Source organism: Corvus kubaryi, unplaced genomic scaffold (genome assembly GCF_017639235.1).
Source record: "Corvus kubaryi isolate FWS band 111438036 unplaced genomic scaffold, C.kubaryi_AGA036_p1.0 138, whole genome shotgun sequence".
Classification (NCBI taxonomy): domain Eukaryota; kingdom Metazoa; phylum Chordata; class Aves; order Passeriformes; family Corvidae; genus Corvus; species Corvus kubaryi.
In genome coordinates this window covers 19,241,768-19,262,778 of record NW_024580672.1, presented here as the reverse complement: position 1 = coordinate 19,262,778, position 21,011 = coordinate 19,241,768, and the positions used below count along the sequence as shown (strand labels likewise).

Sequence of the window (21,011 nt, the reverse complement as noted above, 5' to 3'; positions counted from 1 at the left end):
CTTTTAAAAAAAAACAATATACGTTTCATTTGTTTTTGTTTTTTTATCCCCCTCCCCCCCCCCCCCCCCTCAAAATATGTTAAAAAATCGGCAGTGTTTTCAGCTGGTTTTCAAATAGCCAAAAAATTGTGAGGCTCATTAAAATGATGGTTGTGAAGGAATTTTATCTTAATTATGGCCTACACTACAGGTGACCATGATGATTCAGTCTTCTGAAAATAAAAAATGCCTCTTGTTTTGTTAGATGATGTGTGTGTGTGTGTGTGTCCCTTTTGCCAATTTGAATTTATCATGTCCATCTGCTGGCCAAACAGAGAGAATATTAAGTTTGAGGCAAGCAAATGGGTGAGTTGGAAAAAACTGCCCTCTGTCATGTGAATCATCTTAAAGGCTGTCCCATCCCCAGGTTGAACCAAAGGTTTTGATTAGTTCTTCTACTCTTTGGGAAGATTTAAAAGTTTGGGGTGATTTGTTTGTGTTGAGACACTGCAACTTAACATCCCTTGTCTCTTCTACAACCTGCATGGTTCAAGACTTGTGAAAAGAATGGATTTAGTTTACCAGGGCACTTAAGAAACAAATCTGGCTATAAGGGCAAAAAACATCTCAGTTCTGAAAGATTTCATGGATGAGAAACTTTGGTTCAGCTGCTTGTAGTGTTTTACTAAAACCATGAACTTTGTGTACCCGGATTAAATAAAGCTTATACATGAGGCAGTGCATTAAAGGAACCACTATTTCTTTGTATTATTTATTGTGTTCTGTTGAGCCTGTGCTGCAATTTGAAAATGATTGCATCAAGAATATAAAACTTCCACAATGCTCCTAGATTTCATTCTTAAATAATGGAAATTGATTAAATTGTAGTGGGAGTATTTCACATTTTGCTTTGCTCACAAAAGCTCTTTTTCTTCCCTTGCTTAGAATTAATGACTATTTGATATGACTGTGGTTTGGTAGAATATACATTCTAGTCTTCCAGAAGTCTACACAAGTCAATGTGTTAGGTAATTAAAGCTGGAGCAGGGACTGGGGAGGATAAGAAGAAAGCCTGTACATGTATGATTAGAGCACACACAGACACGCACACAATGCTCTCTGTTGGGACAGCAGTATTCTAATAAATGAATTGCAAGGGCCTTTGTTCTATTTTATATTTCTTTCCTGGGTGTACTTGTTTCAGAAGTAGACAAAAGTAATGGAATGGAAAATCAGGTTGACATTAACTCTGTAGTTCTACTTTACCCTCACTGAAATAGAACACCGGAACCAAAATATCAAACTAAGCTCTGAAATGCATCTGGATAATGCTGCTGCTCTTGTGAAGTGATTGGGAGTGGTGAAGTAGGGTGGGGAAGTCCTGACTTTGCAGATTAAGTAATTTCAGTAATGCCTGGTTGATTTAGAGGCATTACAGGTTGAAGACTTTGCTTTATTGCAGTTTAATAGAGATGTTAGAGGCTCCCTTCCCTTAATGATATTGCTGTGGAAGAGTGACAGGCTGTGGGTGACTGTTGTTAAACTGGTGTCAGGTAAGGAAATTAAATGAAGGAAAGAAAGAGAAGGAGCTGGAAAGCTCTCTGCTGGGTTTTTAGCCTTTTTCTTGTCATTCTCTTTGCACATTATTTGTGCTGGGATGTTCAGAAATGGAGGCTGAGCACAGGAGCACTTCTCTGTATGAGCTGTGTTTTATGAGAACACAAGCACTTATTTACACTGAAGGCACAGGATTTGGGAAACAGTTATTGGGGGTCAGTGTGTGCCATTTCATCTGAAGGATTCTCGTTCTACAAATGGTACAATTTGGTGTATGGATAGTGTGTAGTCCAGTGGAAGATTGGAGGCCTGAAAGTCCTGGAAGCAGATCCTGAAGTTGGGATTCCTCTGGCACAGTAACAGAGTTGGAGAATTCTGGATTCTCAGGCAGGAAGATGAATGGTTAGAGTATCAACTAACCCATGGATCAGACATAATTACAGAGGTTTTTAAAATAAAGCTCCCTTTTGACTCACTGTTCCCATTCCTTTTGTTCCCAAGCAGCCAACATTTGATTGCAATGTGATTTAAAAGCAGTGGAGTCCCAGTGAAATTACTTTAAAATGGGGGAAGGGACTCAATTGCAATATTAGGATATCTTTTAGTTCCCAGTCTCTCTCAGATTTGTTCCCATGTATGGGTTAATATTTACAAACTGGTAAAATAAAATCTACATTAAATTGAGACAAAAGGAGTCCTGTAGTCCTATTATGTTAATATGGAAAAATCCAGTGAAAATCCTTAAGCAATGGCTTTGTTCCATTTTTTCTGGGTAGGTTAGGGTAATACAAGCTTAAAATGATTCTCTGAAGAAATTCACGACCTTGTGGGAAACCTTCTCAGGCTCTGTTAGATGTGGTAGTTCTCACATTGGAAAGCAGTCTCCTGGAAAATTTTCCACAATCATGCAATGCAAAGTCTTTTTCCAAATGCATTTTGGAGCATGTGATAAAGTTTTAAGTATAAGAAAGTATTTTACTTGAAAATGAGGTTGGTCTCAGGGTTGCTTCTCATGTGTACTTGTTAATGTTTTCAGTTAAATGCAGTAATAAACAAGCGTATTTATGGAATTACAGAAGCAAAAGAAGCACCTTTAGCAAACAGCCATATCACAGGAATGCTTGAGAGGACCTTGGATTTTCTTCCTGTGTTGATATTCTGTCTGTTTTATCCTGCATCCTTCAAGTAAAATTCACTCTGTGGCTCTACCTTACTAAATTAGCACTTTCCAATTACTTCTGAACTCTTTGAGGTCCTTTCTTGTCTTTCCATTGCAGTCCTTTGATACTGATTTTGAGTCTTGTGGTGAGGGTCGTTAAATAGATGTTGAGGTTGTGTTTCTGGTATAAATAATAAGTGTATTTGCTGCCTTGCATTTGCCTCTGTTGACCTTAAATCCCTTTCTCCTCTAAGTTCTCGTGTTGGGAGGGATTTGTTGGTGACATTTTCTACGTGAGTTTCCTTAGTTCTGGGGTTCGTGAGGCTTTTTCAGTGTTGGTGTTTGCATGCAAACGCTGCAGTTGGAGCATGGATCAGTACTTGTTTTGGTCAAGGATGTGCTTCCCCTGAGGCCACCCCACTGATGCTGGTAAATAACTCTCAGAGCACTTTGGAGTGCACAGCAGATTTAATGTCTTCTTGCCGTGTTATCTCTGTGTGCCATTTTAAGACCATTCTATGATGTGAAGAGGTGTTTTGACTGAAACCTTTATCCAGACTTGTATGCTGGCCAAAGTAAATGGAATTATTTCAAACAGTCTCCTTCAGTATCAAGTCATGGCCAGACTTCAGATAGATGGAATACTAGAAAGGGCTCTGAAATGTCAGAAAAGAAACAAAAGGCTGATTCAACTGTGATTAATCATTCTTAAACTAAATACCTCAGACTGACTGTGGTTGTAAGCAGTGCCCCTGGAATTTTATGGCACTTGAGAGCCAATTTCTTTGGCTGCTTTCAGGAATTTCAGCATCACTCCTTGTGCAGCAGTGAAATGCATCCAGTGGTAGCCTGCATGTCCACGTCCACAAGATCCACAGGAGTCTGGCTCATCTTCCCCTGTCCAGACTCTTTCACCATGTCTCACTATGGAATTTAGTTAATGTTTTCAGTAAGCTCGGATTTGCTGTGTAAAGTGAAATTTGTGGGGGAAGGAGATTTAATGTGACGTGCCTTAATGTAATCCTCTGTGATTTTGGGGGTGTAAGCACATGCTTGTTATGGTTCTGCCACTGAGCAGCAAAAAGTTTTGCTAAATGTGTCACCAGTTCCACACAAAAAGAGCTAGTGCTTTTATACATCCATATGTCATCTTTTTATTCAGCCTCCTTTTCTCACTGGTATTACTATTTACCTTAAAATGGGAAAATATGATGAGCTGGGAGTAGTTTAGAGGACTGGAGATGCCCTGAAAAAACTAGTGGCTTTTCCAGGATTAATTTTGTTAGATTATAGGAATAAATCTGCATTGCAATTAGTACAAAACAACTTTTTATGTGAACAGGTCATAAATAGTCAACTAAATATCCTGAAAAGTCAGTGCTTGTTATAGAGTGCCAAGTTGTTGCTTGCAGCAGCATTTGATAGTAAAGAAATGAAGTATCTGCATTGTAAAACCATTATTTACTCTAAGAAGGCAATAAAAGTTTCGGCAACACAGTGGTTTTGGTTTTTTTTGCAAGACTGTTAAAAACAAACAGCAAATAATAAAGACTAAAACTTACAGTAGTAAAGCTCTGAGAATGATAAATTGCACAAGTTGGGAGGTAATCCCTGCTTTTGTGTGTGTCTTATTAACATCATTTTCATCTGTCTCCTGCCTTCCTTCCATGTCCTCACTGAACTTCCCCACTGGCTGGGATCCTCCTCTGCATGAGCATCAGCAGCTAAATTTGAACATTGATTTCTTCAGAGCTCTGGGCTTACCCCAGCTGTTCTTTCTGATGGTTTGGGTTAGTGCCTGAGGAGAAAGACAACTCTGAATTCTATTGCAGTTTGGGCATTAAAACCCAAAGCGGTTTTGAGAAGTTTTTAAAATGGCCAAGACTTCCAAAAGGATTTTGGATGATTGATTTGATGTACATGTGTTAAATGCTTCTGGAAATCAAGCTGCTTTAATATTCCTTCAAGGTGTACCTAGTGCAAAAGTCCTTATCTCTCAACATGTATTTTATCAAATGTGTTTTGACTAGGAGGGATGTCTAGTTTTTGGCTGTGAGAAGGCAGGTGCTCTATTTAGGACTGCAGAATCCCTTACAGCTTGCTGCTCCCTTTTTAAAATCTTTTTTCCTTTTGCTTCTTCCTTCCATAAAAGCTTTGTCCTTTCACCTTTCCTTATCTGAAAGCCTGCACCAAATAAATGGAACTTAACGTGTTGGGATAAACAACTATGGGAATGTGGGACAGAATAAAAACACCATGGGTGAAAAATTATTCGTTCTTTAGTTCTTGATGTCATGCTAGTGATAAATATTTAAAAGCTTTTCTTATTTACTTTTAACAGCTTCTTACAAAGTGTTTGAGGCCACTTGCTAGGTTTTTTTTTCTTTAAGACACTTGTAGAGAGGTTGTGAAAACCACATTATTATGAGCATCAACAGGCAGGAATAAAGAGATGTGCCGCTCTGGATAGCAACAGCCGTAAGTGAATGCTGACAGGGGATAATTGTTTACAGCAGGATATCAGTTTCCATGTTTATTTACATGTTTTCATTGCAGGTAAAGACAGTGAATGCAATTACTCACTTTTTTTTCCCCTAAACTGTTGTTTTTTACTGCATGTGATTGGTAAGTTATTGCTGTTTTTCCTCAGTACAGGTGTTGAAGCTGTGCTGAATTTCATACAGTATTTTTCTGCAATCCCATTTTTCTGCTAGAAACAGTCACAGATCCCAGCTGTGTCTTTTTGCTTAACTTTATTTTTCCTGGTAAAATATTTTCAATGAGGACTTAATTTTTTGGTCAGTTAGAACTCCCTTGGGAGAGAAGTGAACATGTCCCTGGGGATTTATTTTTCTAATGTTAGAAATGTTTATGTTCCTAATGTTAGAAATCCATGTTACTTTTTTAGTTGTTTATGGAATTTACAATGACTGAAGTTTGTAGCAGAAATGAGGTGGAAATATGTGTATTTGTGTTTGATTGTATTATTTCTAAGCTTTTGTCAGAGCAGAAGATGTTTGTTCTGTAGGTCTCAGCTGACCTCTGAAGTCAGCAAGTTTCTTCTTCATTATTGCACCTTGAGAAAATGAACTGGGTTTGGATCAAGTTATTTTCATGTGGTCCTTAAAAAAACTAAAAATATTCTGTATGTTCAGCATTCCCAGTTCAGATGTTGTGAAGAATAAACATAGAAATGTGATTAATGTGGCATTAACTACCTACATTTGCACATCAGCAGGGATGCATTCTACACCTGTTACTTGTTACAGGAATTCTATTAGTTTGGGACCACTTCACTATAATGGTTTTTTTCAATAAATACGATTTTGCTAATTCGTGTAAGATTTAAGTGAGTGAAAATCCTACCTTATTTTCATAAAAACCCAAGGGTAAGAGGCACAGTTTGTTAAATTGTTGGCCAGTTCTGTACTGGTGGATGTTTTCAGAGTTACTAGAGGTAACTTGCCTGTCTCTGTCAAAAGGACCTGCTAAAAAGATTTTTGCAGGATCATGTTAATAAACCTGAGGCAAACCATCTTCTGCATGATGGTAGCTGGTAGAAATTTATCATGTCTAATTCATGGCTCAGCATAAATTCCCTGCTTATTTCTGACTTACACTAAATTTTAGTTGAAGGCTCATTTGGGGACTCCATAGCAACCACTAGCAGTTAAAGTGAGAACTGTAAATTGTGAACTGCAGAGACAAAAGAGCTGTGGATTTTGTTTGGGTGGCTTTCTTGTGTTTTTGGGTTTTTTGTTTGTTTTTAATTATTTTTTTAAGGAGGAATAGTATATTTCACAATTCATGTGTCTTTAATTTTTTTCTTCATCTGAGGAATGAGGTCAAAATTCCCATTTCAGAATTTTCCAATTGTAGTTCTACAAACCCATTAGTCCTTGCTAGTAAGTGTAAGAATGCATGGAATTAAGAGTATTTTTAAGGTTTCTATTGAGCAAATGAATTTGATGCAGTGCTGCTTCGTCAGCTTCACTTCATTTTTTGTTGATTTAATCATTTTGGACGGTCCTCAAACACTACTTAACACCCTTTCCTTCTGAATTTTGTCTCTGTAAATGTCTCTTTGTGGGAATTCCCAAAAGTGACTGGGTTTGACTATTCAGAGATGGACATTGTGCAGTGCTGTGGTGGAAAAGGTTAAAACATAAGTATTGAGATAATGCTCTTCACTTTTCCTGACACAGTCCCTGTGTGAAGCTGTTCATAACCAGGCCAGATTTCAGATGTTGAGCAAAATATTAAAGTTCTTGTGTCCTACAGAAAAGTCAAATCTGTCACCAAAGTGTGAGTCACTGAAACTGGTTAATTTTATCTGTGCACTACTTTGATTGAAGCTGGCAACACTTGGAGTATTGCCTCTCTCATTTAACTCCAAATCCAGCTGCTCTTATTTTTGCTGTTTTGCTGATTATATTAGCTTTAATTAGGCAATATTGTCAAGTGGAATTTATTTGGTCTGAAAGCCTGCAACTCCTGCTTTTCCTGGCTCTGCCATATTTCACTTGTGGCCTTTACAGTAGGAGCTGGCTGACAAGCCAGTTAATCAACACAAGAGATGTTTTCTCTTCAATTTTCCAGGAAAGGTTTAATGGGAGATACTTTAATGAAGCCTGGTTTAACTAAGACCTCATTAATTTTACAGGGGTATCACAGTACACTTCTCTGAAGTGTTACATGTGATCTAGAGGACAATTCATTACTATGAATGATTATTCTCTTTGTCTGAGTTTGTTTAGCTGCCAACTGTATCAAGTCTCCAAGTAAAAGTGTAATTAATGAGCAGAAGTATATTAATGAGGTTCTGTTATTTATCCTCAACCCTGATGTTAAACAGTCTAGTTTGCAAAAAGTTCAACATCAATACTTGGATGGGAATGAGAGTCCCAAAATCCTATAGAGGTGAGTGATTTGGATTTTCAGGAGGGAAAAGTGGAATCATGGATGGTATAGTCCATCCCTTTACTGCAACACAGCTTCAGTTATATTTGTGTTAACTTTTAAGACCTGTAGGACATGTGTGCCAAGGGCCTCCCTTGATAGACTCATGCACATCTCTCTGCCTTGGTGAGAGTATATGAGAATATATATTCTTATATATTCTTGTTCTTTAGTGGTCATCTCACTGAAATTCTTTTTCTTCATGTCTCACCTAAGCTTTTCTTCCTAAAGAATAGAAGTATTATTTCTTTTTGTTGTTGTGTTTGGTTTTGTAGGATTTTTTGCAACACCCTTCTTTTTAAACCTGATGGCTACCAACATTTCTCTTCATGGGCTTCTCTAAAAACCCCCATCAACCATCCACCAAAAATACCCCTCAATTCCTTCTTCTGTCCAAGTCTCATTATTTAAGCTTTTTTTGTAATTTTTTTTTATCCATCCTAGAAGATTTTCGTCAACCAATGTATTTTTGTCCTAGAGAATGGTGGCTAAAATTAGGCCCTCAGATGCTGAGGTCAGCTTGTAACATTTGTTTATATAACATGAGTTGCTGCCCTCATTGTACTAAAGAAGATAGTAACCTCTGGAGACAAGGAGAAAGGGTGGAAAGGAGGAGAGGAAAAGGGAATTGTGCAACTACAAAGTTTTCAGAATGGGCTGCATTGGGATGTTGGCTGAGTTATTTTTAGTGTCAGGGTTTGTGACTATGTGGCTGTGAAAGCAAATGTGTGTGTGCTGTTGAATTTCTCTGTGCTCCATTCTGCTTTAGGTAAATCTGTTTTAAAACTTGCATTTTTCTTTCTTTCAGCAAAGACTATTGCATTAAGTGAGTTGACAGGGCAGAGAGGGTTTTATGGTTTTCCCTTCCAGTGCTTATGGAGATCTCCTGGATGAGTTTACTACTTTATTGTAGTAAATTATTATTTATAGTATTATGGTAAATACCTGAAGTGACAGCTCAAAGTAACAAATGAGGAATAAAAACCTAGAGCAAGGCTATGATAGTACTGGGTTTCAGATGATGGTAATTAATTGTATTTTCACACCAGCAACACGTCCCTGGCAGGGGAGCAGATTAATTTATGTTATCCTGTGGTAGCCACCACCATTATTTAGATGCAAGTAATTTGAAAACAAGTCTGTGCTCTCTTTAATTGGTGTTAGAGACAGTCGTTGAAGTTTGTGGAGCTTGGCAGGTGCTTGGGTGCTGCTGAGTTTTCCCAAAGATCCATGAGGGCTCTGAGAGGCTGCACAGGGCAGGGCCCCAAGCAGGAGGGTCAGTGGAGAAGTGAAACATTTTTGTTACAGCTTCTTTAAAGTTTTTTCTTAATGTAATAAAATCAGTTCCCAAAGGCTTTCAAAGGTTGCCTTACTGCGGAGACCTGGGAGCTTGATGAGTTGTTGTCTTTTTGAGTACAAATTTAAAAAAAACCTAAAAATCAACAACCCAAAGCCCCCCTTGGTGTTTTCAGACACTGCCCCGAGGTTTCTGCTTGTCCTGTGAGAATTAACCACTGCCAAAAACTTTGTTCAGTTGTTCTAAAAGGAAGGACTGAAACTGTTCAGAGTAGTTACTTGCAGTGTTAGGCATGTTGGATAATTTGGGGATTCTTACTAGAAAGGTGTCAAGGGAGTAGATCGTCATTTTTAATAGCATGGGATACTGTTTTCTTCCTCCCCTTTTCTTGTTTGGAATAAAAACGTTTTCACAAATTACACTGAGATGGGGTGACAAAAAAAGGGTATGAAAATGACTCCATTGTCAATTAATGGAAGAAGAATGGGTCTGTGGAGCAAAAGTACATAGGACCCAAAATCTGTCTTTGTCCCAACACAAATGCACTGTTGTTCTATGAATGGACAGAAGACAAGATGAGCTTTTTGTTCCACTGATCTATTGATTTCTTTTTTTTATTTATTTCAGCTATTAGGGCTAGTGCTCTCAAGGGCTGCTGAGCGGGCAACATATCCATGATTTATTTAATGATTTTTTTTTTCTTATGTTCTTTCCATTTTAGCCTTCACCAGTTGGCATTGTGTGGCTTGTTGTTAATTGCTTTTAACTACCTTCCATTCAGGGCAAAAGAGGAAGGTGTAGAGATGTTACAGTATATTTTTAGAGACAGAAATGTTTAGAAACATTTTTGGCTGCTGTTCCTTAGATGTGCAGATCTGAACTAAACTTGTTTGACTCAAACTGATTAAAGTTTTAGTCATTTAAACTTATATTATGGCAATAAATATTGACATAATATATGCTAAGCACACAACTGTTTATAACACTTTGCTGTCTATTTTAGAAGTGTGTTAAAAGTACAGGGAAGTGTGTGAAGCTGCCTTCTTGTTTCAAGATATGCATGCACATAAGTACTGGGTGGAGCTTTATTGATTTTAAAATAAAGCAGGGTGATTGCCTGGGCAATTTTTAATTATTTTTAATTCTGAAAAGCGGGGATTATAAACTGTTAGAATGGCAACAAAGTGCTAGACTTCTGTAAGTGCAGTTCTAATTTAATACTCCCCTAATCCCATATTCGGGTGGATGTTTAATACACCCTTGAATTACCAGGTTTTGGAATGATCAGGACTTATACAGCCTATAGTATAGTTACTAATTCCAGCCCATTTGCTGCCAAACTTGTTTTTTAATGTGAAGGTGTTTATAAAGCAAAGTTTCCAAACATCTGGCATTAAGAGAAAACTGAAGTGTTGATGTTTCAGCTCAAAGACTTTGGGGATACATAATGTTAAACAGTCTGTTTTCCTAAACATGCAAGTAGACATTTGTGTACCTTAAATGGCAGTAATTCAGATGGAAGCATAATGGTGAACGTGTTCTGCCCAACTAAAAGAATAGTGTTGGGCAGTTTTACAGAGCCATGAGCTTAATGGCTGCAAAGCTGCATGAGGAATGACTGCTACAAAATCTCCCACTATAATTTCATTTTTTTCAGCTTTGTGTGATAAAAATGAACTTATTTGACAAGAATTCCAGGATTAGAAGTTTCATATTTGTTTATAATTAAGGAGACAGAGTTTAATAACGTAAGGAGGAGTTTGAAAACAAGTCAATGTCAAAAAGAACGCGTTGAAAGGATACAATTATTTTTACTGTATTGTGTCCTCAGGCAGTTATTGTTTCCTGCAAAACAGCTTAACAAAAATTCAGTACATCTCTGTCTAGCCATGTTTTCAGTGTCTTATTCCTACATTTGTTTAGTGTCCCTATTCTTGTATTCTTTCATCAATTTCTTTTATTTAGCATGGTCTCAGAGGGAGTGCATTGAAGCCCTGGGGCTCTCTCAGTTCAGTGTTTTTTCTGACAGCTAATGTAGCTGCAGCCTGGTTTTCAGTTTGGAGTGTTAAGGCAGAGAAGAGAAGAGAAGAAAACCAAACATGTCCTGGGCTCTAGGGAGGCCTTAGAGGCCCTTCCAGTGCCTAAAGGGCTCCAAGAGAACTGGAGAGGGACTTGGGACAAGGGATGGAGGGACTGGACACAGGGAATGGCTTCCCACTGCCAGAGGGTGGGGTTACTTGAGATATTGGAAGAAATTCTTTACCGTGAGGGTGCTGTCAGATTGCCCAGAGCAGCTGGGGCTGCCCCTGGATCCCTGGCAGTGCCCAAGGCCAGGCTGGACGGGGCTTGGAGCAACCTGAGACTGGGGAAGGTGTCCCTGCCCATGGCAGGGGGTGGAATGAGCTGAGCTTTGAGGTCACTTCCAACCCAAACCGTTCCATAGCCCTGTGATTGCAAGATGATGGGAAGCTGGTGGGGGCTGTGGTGGCAGTTCACATTCTGCTTCTTGCAGCATTGGGGCTCTTGCCTCTCACAGATGTTTGGGCTGGAGGTGGATGTGGTCCCACTTCACTTCCCAGTTTTCCAGCCTGGGACACCACGAGCCATCTCTTCAGGGGTGGCAAAACGGTGATGCTGTTGCACCACAGGCTTTGTCTGTTCTGAGCCTGCTGCAGGGATGGCTGCAGTTCAGGCCTGTGGCTTGAGCTCCACGTGCCAGGATGGTCCCAGGGTGGTCGGATGCTCTCCTGCTGAGAGGGGACTCCTGGGAGAACACAGAGGCTTTGTTTACAAATTCCCCTCTCCCAGCAAACAAAGCAGGCTTGTTTAACAAACACTCGACAAACAAAACCGGCCTAAAATTAGAATGCTTGTTTCATGAATGAAAACTCACTATGAAAATGAACATTTTTAGGGACAATAGAAGAAACTTCTCCTAAAGCGCACGTGTTTTGATGGTCCAGAATTTTCGTACAGATACTTGTTGATCCTTTGTGCAGATAGCTGTTGCTTTGGTTGCTGTTAAGGTTTAAGGTCTAACATATGCTTGGAACACTGGTAAAGTGAGCCTTTTTATTTATTTATTCAGTTTTTAATCTGCAGATGTAAGGGAGACAAGTGGGTTTAGATTTTTTGGCAGAGGTGCATTACTCTACCCTTGTAATACAAATTGTAGACACTGAAAGACTGAGATTTATCACTGCCTTTTTTCCTCCTTCAGATTTTTAGTCTGAATAACATCTTTGTGTGTGCATTAAGGATACATTACCACGAATTTCACAATATTACTAATTTAAGATCCTGCAAAAATGAAGTTTGTACTTACGAACTTGACTGTGCTGTTGTCTACCTTTGTCCTACAACTTTACTCTTTTTCTTCTATCCTAAAATTACTGTTAACATCTATTTGCATTTACGTGCCGCTGGTTTTGAGGTTGTTTCTTCAGTACTGGGCTGTGTCCATTTCAGTGTTAAATGACTAAAGATAAATTACTTGGCTTTTACTAAATTTTTTATTGCTGGTCTTAAAAAAACTTGTCTAGTGTACCATGTATTGGTAGAAAGCCTTGAAGTTAAAAACCTTGTACTGTTCTGAATTACTGATTTCAGAATATTATTTCTTGTTCTTAGATGTATGAAAGCAACTAGAAATGAAAAGAGCTAGACTGACAAATTTTAGTGACCTTGTTTTTCAACATGATCTAATTGCATAAAGTTTGAAAACCCCACATAGCATATCTTAATCTAAAGCCAACATCATGCATCTGAATTCTTAATTAGGGGTGTATTTCAGCTTGTGAGTATCAGTGTTTCACAACTGGCAAAGCTGTCAATTAGTCTGTTATTTATTATGTCTTGAAATATTCCACAGGCTGAGTCGGTAGCTGGGCATGAGAAGCATGAAATTATTTATTCAGTATAAGGCTACCCTCGCCCAGACTTCCTTGGGAAGGTCTTATTTTCTTGCCCTCAGAGTCTGGATGGATTTTTGGCAAGTTCTGTGTGGTTTTGGCTGGGTTTTTTGGAACCCTGTTGGAGGCTGGAGCAGGACATTGGGGAAGTCCAGGACAGGAGTTCCCAGTGGTGTGTGATGGTCTGGGCAGTCACACAGGGAGAGCTGAGCTGGAAAAGGGGCTCTGAGTGGGGTGAAGGGTTGAGTTTTAGAGAAACTGGGAGAAGGGAAGGTTTGGGGCTCTGGGGAAAACACTCTGAAGAGAATCAGAGACACTGGGAAAGCTTGGACACTGATAGACACTGGGAAAAAGGGCTTGAAAGTAACCACAGAACACAATAGCTCTGAAGGTAGACATGCAGGCAAAGAAGAGTCAAAAATGTCAGAAATCCAGAGAAACTGGGCAGGAAGAAAAGCAGGTTTCCATGTGCCTGTTGGTGCACAGGTCTGAGCAGCTTTGTCCAGGAGCTGGGGATGTGCAGTTGTATTAAGTTGCAAGAGCAATGTGTGTGTTGTGCATGGATAAAATGAGTAAATGGAGACTTCATAGGTACCTGAAAAGAAGATATATAGAATATACCTGCTTTCTTCTTGTTGTCCTTTAGGATTGTTGCTTTAGAAGGTGAGAAAAACCAGTTTGAAGTGAGTCTTATGTCACAAAATAATTTCTTGTCGTTATTGCAAAAGATGAAGAAACTAATTTACATTGGTTCACTGTTTGGCACATCATAACCACAGCCAATGCTTTTATAAAATGAAAATAAAAGATTGTGTACTCTGCCCTGACACCCATTTCTATCATGCTGGTGCTTTAATTCTGTTGAATTTTAATTTTCTGCTTCTCACTGTGCAGTTGTACAGAAAAAAAAAATTAAAGCGTGCTCACTTTCATTTAAATTCTCTCAATTTAATTTTGTTTATCTATTTTTTCTATTAAGTAAACACGGTGTGTGGTGTTTTTACTTTGATAGCTACATAGCAGAAGCCTCTTTGACAGGGAATTAATTTAGTTTTCGTGTGGCATATGTCCATAAGCTACAGATGAAAGCTGTTCTTTTAGATGTGACTCCAGCTAGTGAGGTATTAATGAATGTTTCAAGCTATTTGATATCAGTGTGACAATTTTGTGTCTGGAAGGATAAAGCGTGGCTATGATCTATTAGGCTGTGCATATTTTTCCTGTGATTATTTCACCTTACATAAAATATAAGAAAACAAACTTTAACTTTTAATTTCATACATTTAATTTAATGAACTCAAAAAATACTGTCAGTTTATGGCAACCCTTCAAGAGAAAGATATGGGATCCACATGATTGAAACACTCACTTCTTTTTCTTGGGTTTTTTTTTTTTTTTTTTTTGTTTCTCTCCTTTTGCTTCTCCCAGCTGCCAAAATAAACTCCTTTTGAGCTAGACCTAAGTCAACAGAGTTGGTGTGTCTCTAATGAAGAATTCCTCTCGAGGCCCCCACTTGGGTTTTATCTTTTTGTCATAGTTCTTTTTAATCTCCCTTTCCAAGTTTAATGCTAGGGTCTCCTTAAGAATTTCTGCTGCAGATTCAAAGTAAACAAGGTCAATTTCAGTAATCATATGATTTTTATTCCCCCAAACTCTTTGATTTTTTTGCAGTAAAAAGGAAATTCATATTATATTTTTTTCTGTAATATAATTAAAAATATGAAGTTGTTGAAAAAATTGGCTAAAATTCAAGTAAGTTAATAGCCTTCAAATGTACAAGCTTAACTCTTCTTTATTATTGTTTTCCACTTAAGTTTCTCAAATTGTGCTGGTTTTTTTAGCATTCTTGAGTAGCCTCTATATGGACAAGACAGACATTGGCTTCCAGCTCCAGAACAACTGTGTGGTTCCATCTTTAATTAGCTTGTTCCCAACTGAATTTTAAATGGCAATTTCCAGTAAATGTTAGCTGATTTTATATATTTTATTTACAATCACAGAATCATTTTTGCTGTAAAATGTTTTGAACACACAACCCTTTGAGTTCATAGGGGATCTCAGTCTCTCAATGTGCACCAGTACACTTTGAATTAGAAACATTCCTTGGAATTTCAGTCTCGTGTGGATGTCGCTGTTGCCAGTTTAGTGTCACTGATACTAAATATTAGCATGTGAGAGAGATAAAATGGCAATATTTGAAGCTATGGAAAGTTTTTGTATTCTTAATAATGTTCTTAATATTCTAATGTTCTTAATATTCTGGTGGCAGTCTCTGGAATTCCATCCAGTAGAGTTTTCCTGTAAGTACCATCTCATATCAGCATCTCCTTTTTTTTGTGTACATCAAACACAAAGTTTATGTAACAGCACTGAAAGCCAATCTTGGTTTCAGTAGTCTGTTTTAATAAAATGCACAGATTAGGAGATATAAACAAGAAAAAAAGAGAAAGGAACCTTGAGAAATGTAAAGAAGGCAAAATAGACACATCATAGTTTGGTGGTGTAAAATTACTTAGAAAATACGCTTGAAAAGTGGTCCTAATTTTATGTAAGCTCCATACCTGTAGTATTTCTCTTTGTTTCTCATTTTCAAGAGTTGTCTTCAAACTTGTCTGTCATTTGGATATTATTATTTCAGCTTTGGATAAACAGTCACCCTGGGGCAGTCCAGAATCCATAAATTTGCTGTTGCTGTCATCAAAGGTCTGGAACCAGGGTACCATAGCAATTTCAGGGTAAATAATGCACTTTATTGATCTTGAAGGGACCTTGTTGTAATGTTGGTACTGTTGGCTCTGCAGTGTGAAACACCATCTCCAGGGCAAATTCAGCCTGGTAGGTTTAATCTAAACAGTGAATGCTACTGAAATCTTAAGAATCACAAATGTAGAATTTGTATGTATATATCTGTCCATCTTTCTTGCTGAGAGTAGGAGGTATGGAGTGGGAATAGGCACAGATATTTCATGTCCTGTGTCTGAGTTTGGAGATGTTACCTTACACTGGACACCCACTGGCTTGAGTAAATCTCTTAAGTGCAAAGAATAGGAATATAAAGGATTGACAACTGCCCCCCTGCAAATCTTTAAATTAAATTTTCCTAAGTATTCATGTAAATATGCGTGTGTCTATCTAGTCATCAAATTTTTATGATGTAATTCCTGAACATACACTTTTTTTTTTTTTCCTCTTTTGTGCAATCCTGATCATGGCTTTATTGCAGACACAGTGGCTTCAATATGGTGACTTTATCTAAAGAGAATGGCTTTAGTTGATTAGATCAAAAGGAAAACTCTCATTTACTGCTCTTTATAAATGAGAAAGGACAATCCCTTAGCAAGAAGTCTTGGAGGAGAGAGCAGTGCTTGAAAGTGGCTGTGAGAGGATGACCAGGGCTGTGTCTTATCTTTAGCTCTGGACAATTGCATCCCAAGCTGATAAGGCAGCGATGATGCAGCAGCCCTCTCTGAGGCTCTCAACCGTACTAATTAGTGCTGACTTTAAAACTTGAAACCAGAATTATCTCATTGATTCATACGGTGGTGTTGGAGAGGAGAACCGTCAGAGTGTGGTCATGGATGTGCTTTATCTCAAGCAGTGCTTTGTTGGCTTCTTGGATCCTATGGATGGCGTGTTTAGATATTAATGTGCAGCAGGTCATAGCTTGAAGCTCAACATAAACACCCAGAGCCTCCCTTGGCATGTTCTATTCAGTCAGGGGAGGGAAAGATAACATTGGCATAAAAAAGGAGGAAGAGGAGCTGCATAGACTTGAAGACTAAAGGAGAAAAGAAAAAAAAAATCAAAATGTGTCCCAAATGTTCCCTTTCCACCTCAGAGGAAAGCAATTTTTTCTCTCGCAGCCCATGAGCCTTTTCAGACACCTGTTGGCTGTTTCCCAGTATCAAAAACAAGCTAGAAAGTGTTGAATATTTCAGATAATTTCTATGAAAGAGGACAAGGGGAAAGCAGCTATTTGGAGTGTGCACTAAGCTACAAAGATAGCAGAATCCTAAAAATTCAGGGGATTGCTAGGAATAGCATGTGTTGGGAAAACAGAGAAACAGTAAAAGTTTCTGAAGGTATTTTGAGGGGAAGGGGGAGTATTTCTTTAAAAGTACTTCTTTGCAGAGCACCCTAGGCAAATAAAGGACTGAGATTTACCTTAAATCTCAGTGAAATTTAAGATAAACTTAATTTAATTCCACTTTTGTAGTGGGTTAAGAGCATGTAGGCAGTTAATGGCCAAATAATTACATGATAATTGTAGGATATTGAATGTGAAACTTGGCTGCTTTCCTTTTTGACTTGTACTCATTGTCTTAATCTGTTTTACGCTTACCTGAAATACTTTATTTACCTGAGGGACACTATAAAAACCTCCTGAAATGCTTTTTTTTTTTTTATATTTAGTGAAGTACATCCAAGTATGAACATATAGTCAGTATTTGTAGGAAATTATTTTGTTTGACATGTAGAAACAAGTGTCAGAAGTATTTTTGCTTTGGGTTTATCATTAGTTATTTCTCTTAATACATTACACGGACTTGGGAAATAAACAAAATAGAGATGCAAGTTGGTAAATTATATACAGATTTTCTTTGGACAGTCAGTTTAAACATCATTGAGGAATATTTAGAAAGACAAAAGAAGTAATGACATTATTAACTGATCTAGATAAGGGTTGGAACTAGATGACCTTAAAGGTCCTTTCCAGCCCAAACCATTCTCTGAGTCCATATTTCTGTTGGAAATAGAACATCAAATTATATTTACATTTCACTTACAGGAAACCAAAGAATATGAGAGAAGGGTGGGTGTTTGCTCTGAGTTTCCATGTTTGATGTGTCTTGGGAAGCACCTTACAGCTCCCTGGCTGCCTGTAAAATTCCCTTAACACAGATTTTGTGCCTGTGCTGATGTAATTAAATGAGAATAAACACATCTTTCTGAAGAGCAAGGGCTGGCACTCCATGTACTTGAGTTCTGTGAGTTACCAAATAGATTTTGGTTATTATTCATAACATCATTTAAGGATTACAACACATTATTCTTTAATGAAACAGAAAGGTGGCTGAGCTCTCAAGAATGCAACTCTGGGATCCTAAAAGTAGGGAGTCCATAATTATTTCAAAGTTTGCAGCTTGGACAAGAGCAGCTTGTTTGATCCTGGCACTGGAGTTTCAGGCAGCCGGGTGAAATCCAAGTTGTTAATTGAGTGACCCAGTGATGTAACTCCTCTTTGGTGTATACTTTGCTGTAAGCTCAGTAGTTTTTGGTGGTAAAGGTGAAGTCTCCAGCCATCCCTCCTGGGTAAACAGAGCTGCTTGCTTCATTCTCTGCCTATTGCTCATGGGGTTTTGTTTGTTTAAGAAGATGCTTAAAACAGTGACTGCGAGGTGGGAGTGAATTTGTGCAGGTAGTTTTGGGGCAGGGGGGTTTTTTGTTGTTTTTCTGAAGTCTTTTTGGCCTTGCACAGCTGGAGGCCATGTGAGAGTCTGGAAGAACAGAAGGGTTAGGATGTGCAGTTCTTTGTCCGGGCTGGCATGGCCATCCTGGGAAAACATGGCAGGTCGAGTTACTGGCCAAGGGCTCTCCTGGGGATCCATAAACTCTATTTCTGTTTATGTAATGAAATCAGGGAGCAGGGGTCTGCTGCAGCACTCTGCTGAGAGGATTCCAGGGGGTTGTCTTTCAGGGGAAAGGCTGAATTCAATAAAGCCGAGGTTGGCTGCACGGGCAGCGCTGCCCAGCTCTAATGGGTCCCTGTTGGCAATTTGGGGTGGCTTTGTTTGTGTAGCCAGAGCACTTCTTTTTAAGCAGCTGGCTGGAAATGGAGATGAAGGCAGTCTTAATTCACTTTTAATAAAAGATCAATGGTTTTATTTTGAAAAAATAGAATACAGATGTAAACTGTACCTGATAAAAGAATTAAATGTGAGTTTAACCTTCCTATTTTGTTTTTTCAGTGCTACTGGTGCTTGACCTTCATTTTTGAGACTATTGTTTTTCCTGGTAGTTTTACATTTTAAGATTTACTTAGACTACAAAAACAAACTCTGCTGGTGTTTTTCATCTCAAGTGCTTACCAAATCCCTCAGATTTTGCAAAATATTTAAAAAGTAATCTCCAGACTAAAGTCTCATTAAAACCTGTGCCCTTCCTGTGGAACAAAAGTTCAGAGAAGTTCTGGCTGATTGTAATTCGAAAACTGTAAAACAAAAACCATCATGGTGTGAAGTATTAATTTAGGCTCGGCAGTCTCTCTGTAAAATTTATTTCCAGAAGCTTCCAATTAAAATACAGCATGTCTAATTGTATAAGGGAAAGCACCTTGAAGGCTCTCTCTTTTATATGATATAGGAGGAAAAATGGCCCAACCATTAGTGACAATAAAACATCTTGCAGTAAAAACATCATTTTTTATTAAAAAACAGTCACATTTATGTTGCAATGAGTTGACTTGGTAGAAAGAACCATGTGCTCAGGAATTTCTTAGCCGTACTAATTTTCCGTATTGTTTTTTAGTCAAGCCATTTGATAGATTAGTCAGATATTTATCTTTTTTGTATGTTTATCTAATCTTTTTGTATCTTTAATCTAATTTGTATCTTTAATCTAATTTGTACCTTTATTATGCATTGGGCTGTTACACTCCTTGCTCCATGCAATTTAAATGGTTTCCCTGCCGTGGCTCTTTCCCCTCTTTCAAAGAAGAAATAGCAAAATTGGAAAAAGGATGGATTGACTGGGGTGGTTAAAGGTATGGAATACCTTACCTCATGGTGCTGTAAAAAATTTAATTCCCTTCAGTCTGATGGAGGAATCACAGAATGGTTTGGGCTGGAGAGGACCTTAGAGATCACCCAGTCCCACCCCCTGCCATGGGCAAGGACACCTTCCACTAGACCATTTTTTTCCTAATTCCCAAAAACATTTCCAAAACCCCACATTTTATGTCTCAGATATTTCTTGGCAAAATGTAGATGCAGAGAGAGAAATATGTGCAGTTGTTTGATATTGACAGAATTCATTTCATCAGCAGGTGGTATTGGGTTTGAGAAGCTGAAACCTGAGACAGTGCTTAGGGATGGTCTGTAAGATGATACTTTTTGTTGAAAATCTTGTAGTTGAATATTCCCAAGATGGTCTGGACAACTTAAACAGTTCTACTGTGCAAGAGCTTGTGTATAATGAGATAAGAGAAAGCAAAATATTTTCAGTTGTGAACTCTTACCGTAGACAGAATCACTTCTGAAATGAATACTGATTTAATCGGAAGCCAAAGAGAAATGATTTTCAAAATCAGTTTTGCAAATCTGATTAAGTTCTACTGTTATAAATCCCTCTGCAGCACTTCCCTTTAGGAGATCCCCTTTCTATTTTGGATTTATGTTGGGTGTATACTGTAAATCAGTATTAAGAATAAGGAGGAATATAAATAGTATGCTCAGAGGCAATTTATTTAGATGATGTAATCATTTCAGAATGAGTAATGAAATTTGGACATTTTTCTTGAAGTACAGATGCTCGTGTACATGAGGCATAGTCTGTGTGGGTTCTCAGGTTTAGATGTTTTTGCAGTCCAGGAATAAAGGGAGAGTGGAAAAAGGTAGGAAGTGGATTCATAGTGGTTTATTTTCATATTGAGGTTTTAAATATTCTGAAGAAAGTAAGTAAATTGAGAGTGTGTGCTTATGGAAAGGGTGGGGGGAGGCAAAAGCCCTTAGAAATCATTTAATTTGATTTAATAAAGTCCTGTGGGTTCCCTTTTTAATTCTGTCAATATAGACATAGTGCAAATGCTGTTCATTGGGAAGCTCACCTGGGTACGTCCTGTGTTCCCCCTTCCTCTGTGGAGTGAGTCATGGGATGTGGGTTTGACCAGCAGTGTAAATAAAACACCTTTACAGGAGAACTATCTTACTTCTGGGGTGTTTGGAAACACTTCTGGGAAGGGAGGATATCAAAGAGAATCAAGGGCTTCTTTCGTTTTTGCCTCTAATTCCACTGAGTGTCCTGGGTCAGTGATGTGTCATCCCCACAGCTTCCTGTGCCTTCAGGGAAGTTTATGAACAAGTTCCTAAATTGGGGGGTAAGAAAACATCTAAAGGAAGTCAGAACTATTTTTTCCCTTTCCTCTCCAAAT

General features: G+C 38.3%; 1 protein-coding gene across 4 annotated transcripts in view; it reads left to right on the top strand.

The window, feature by feature from the left end:
• Positions 1–21,011, top strand: part of ATE1 (arginyltransferase 1) — a 70,552-nt gene that overhangs the window by 28,422 nt on the left and 21,119 nt on the right. The gene's annotated exons all lie outside the window — the stretch shown is intronic.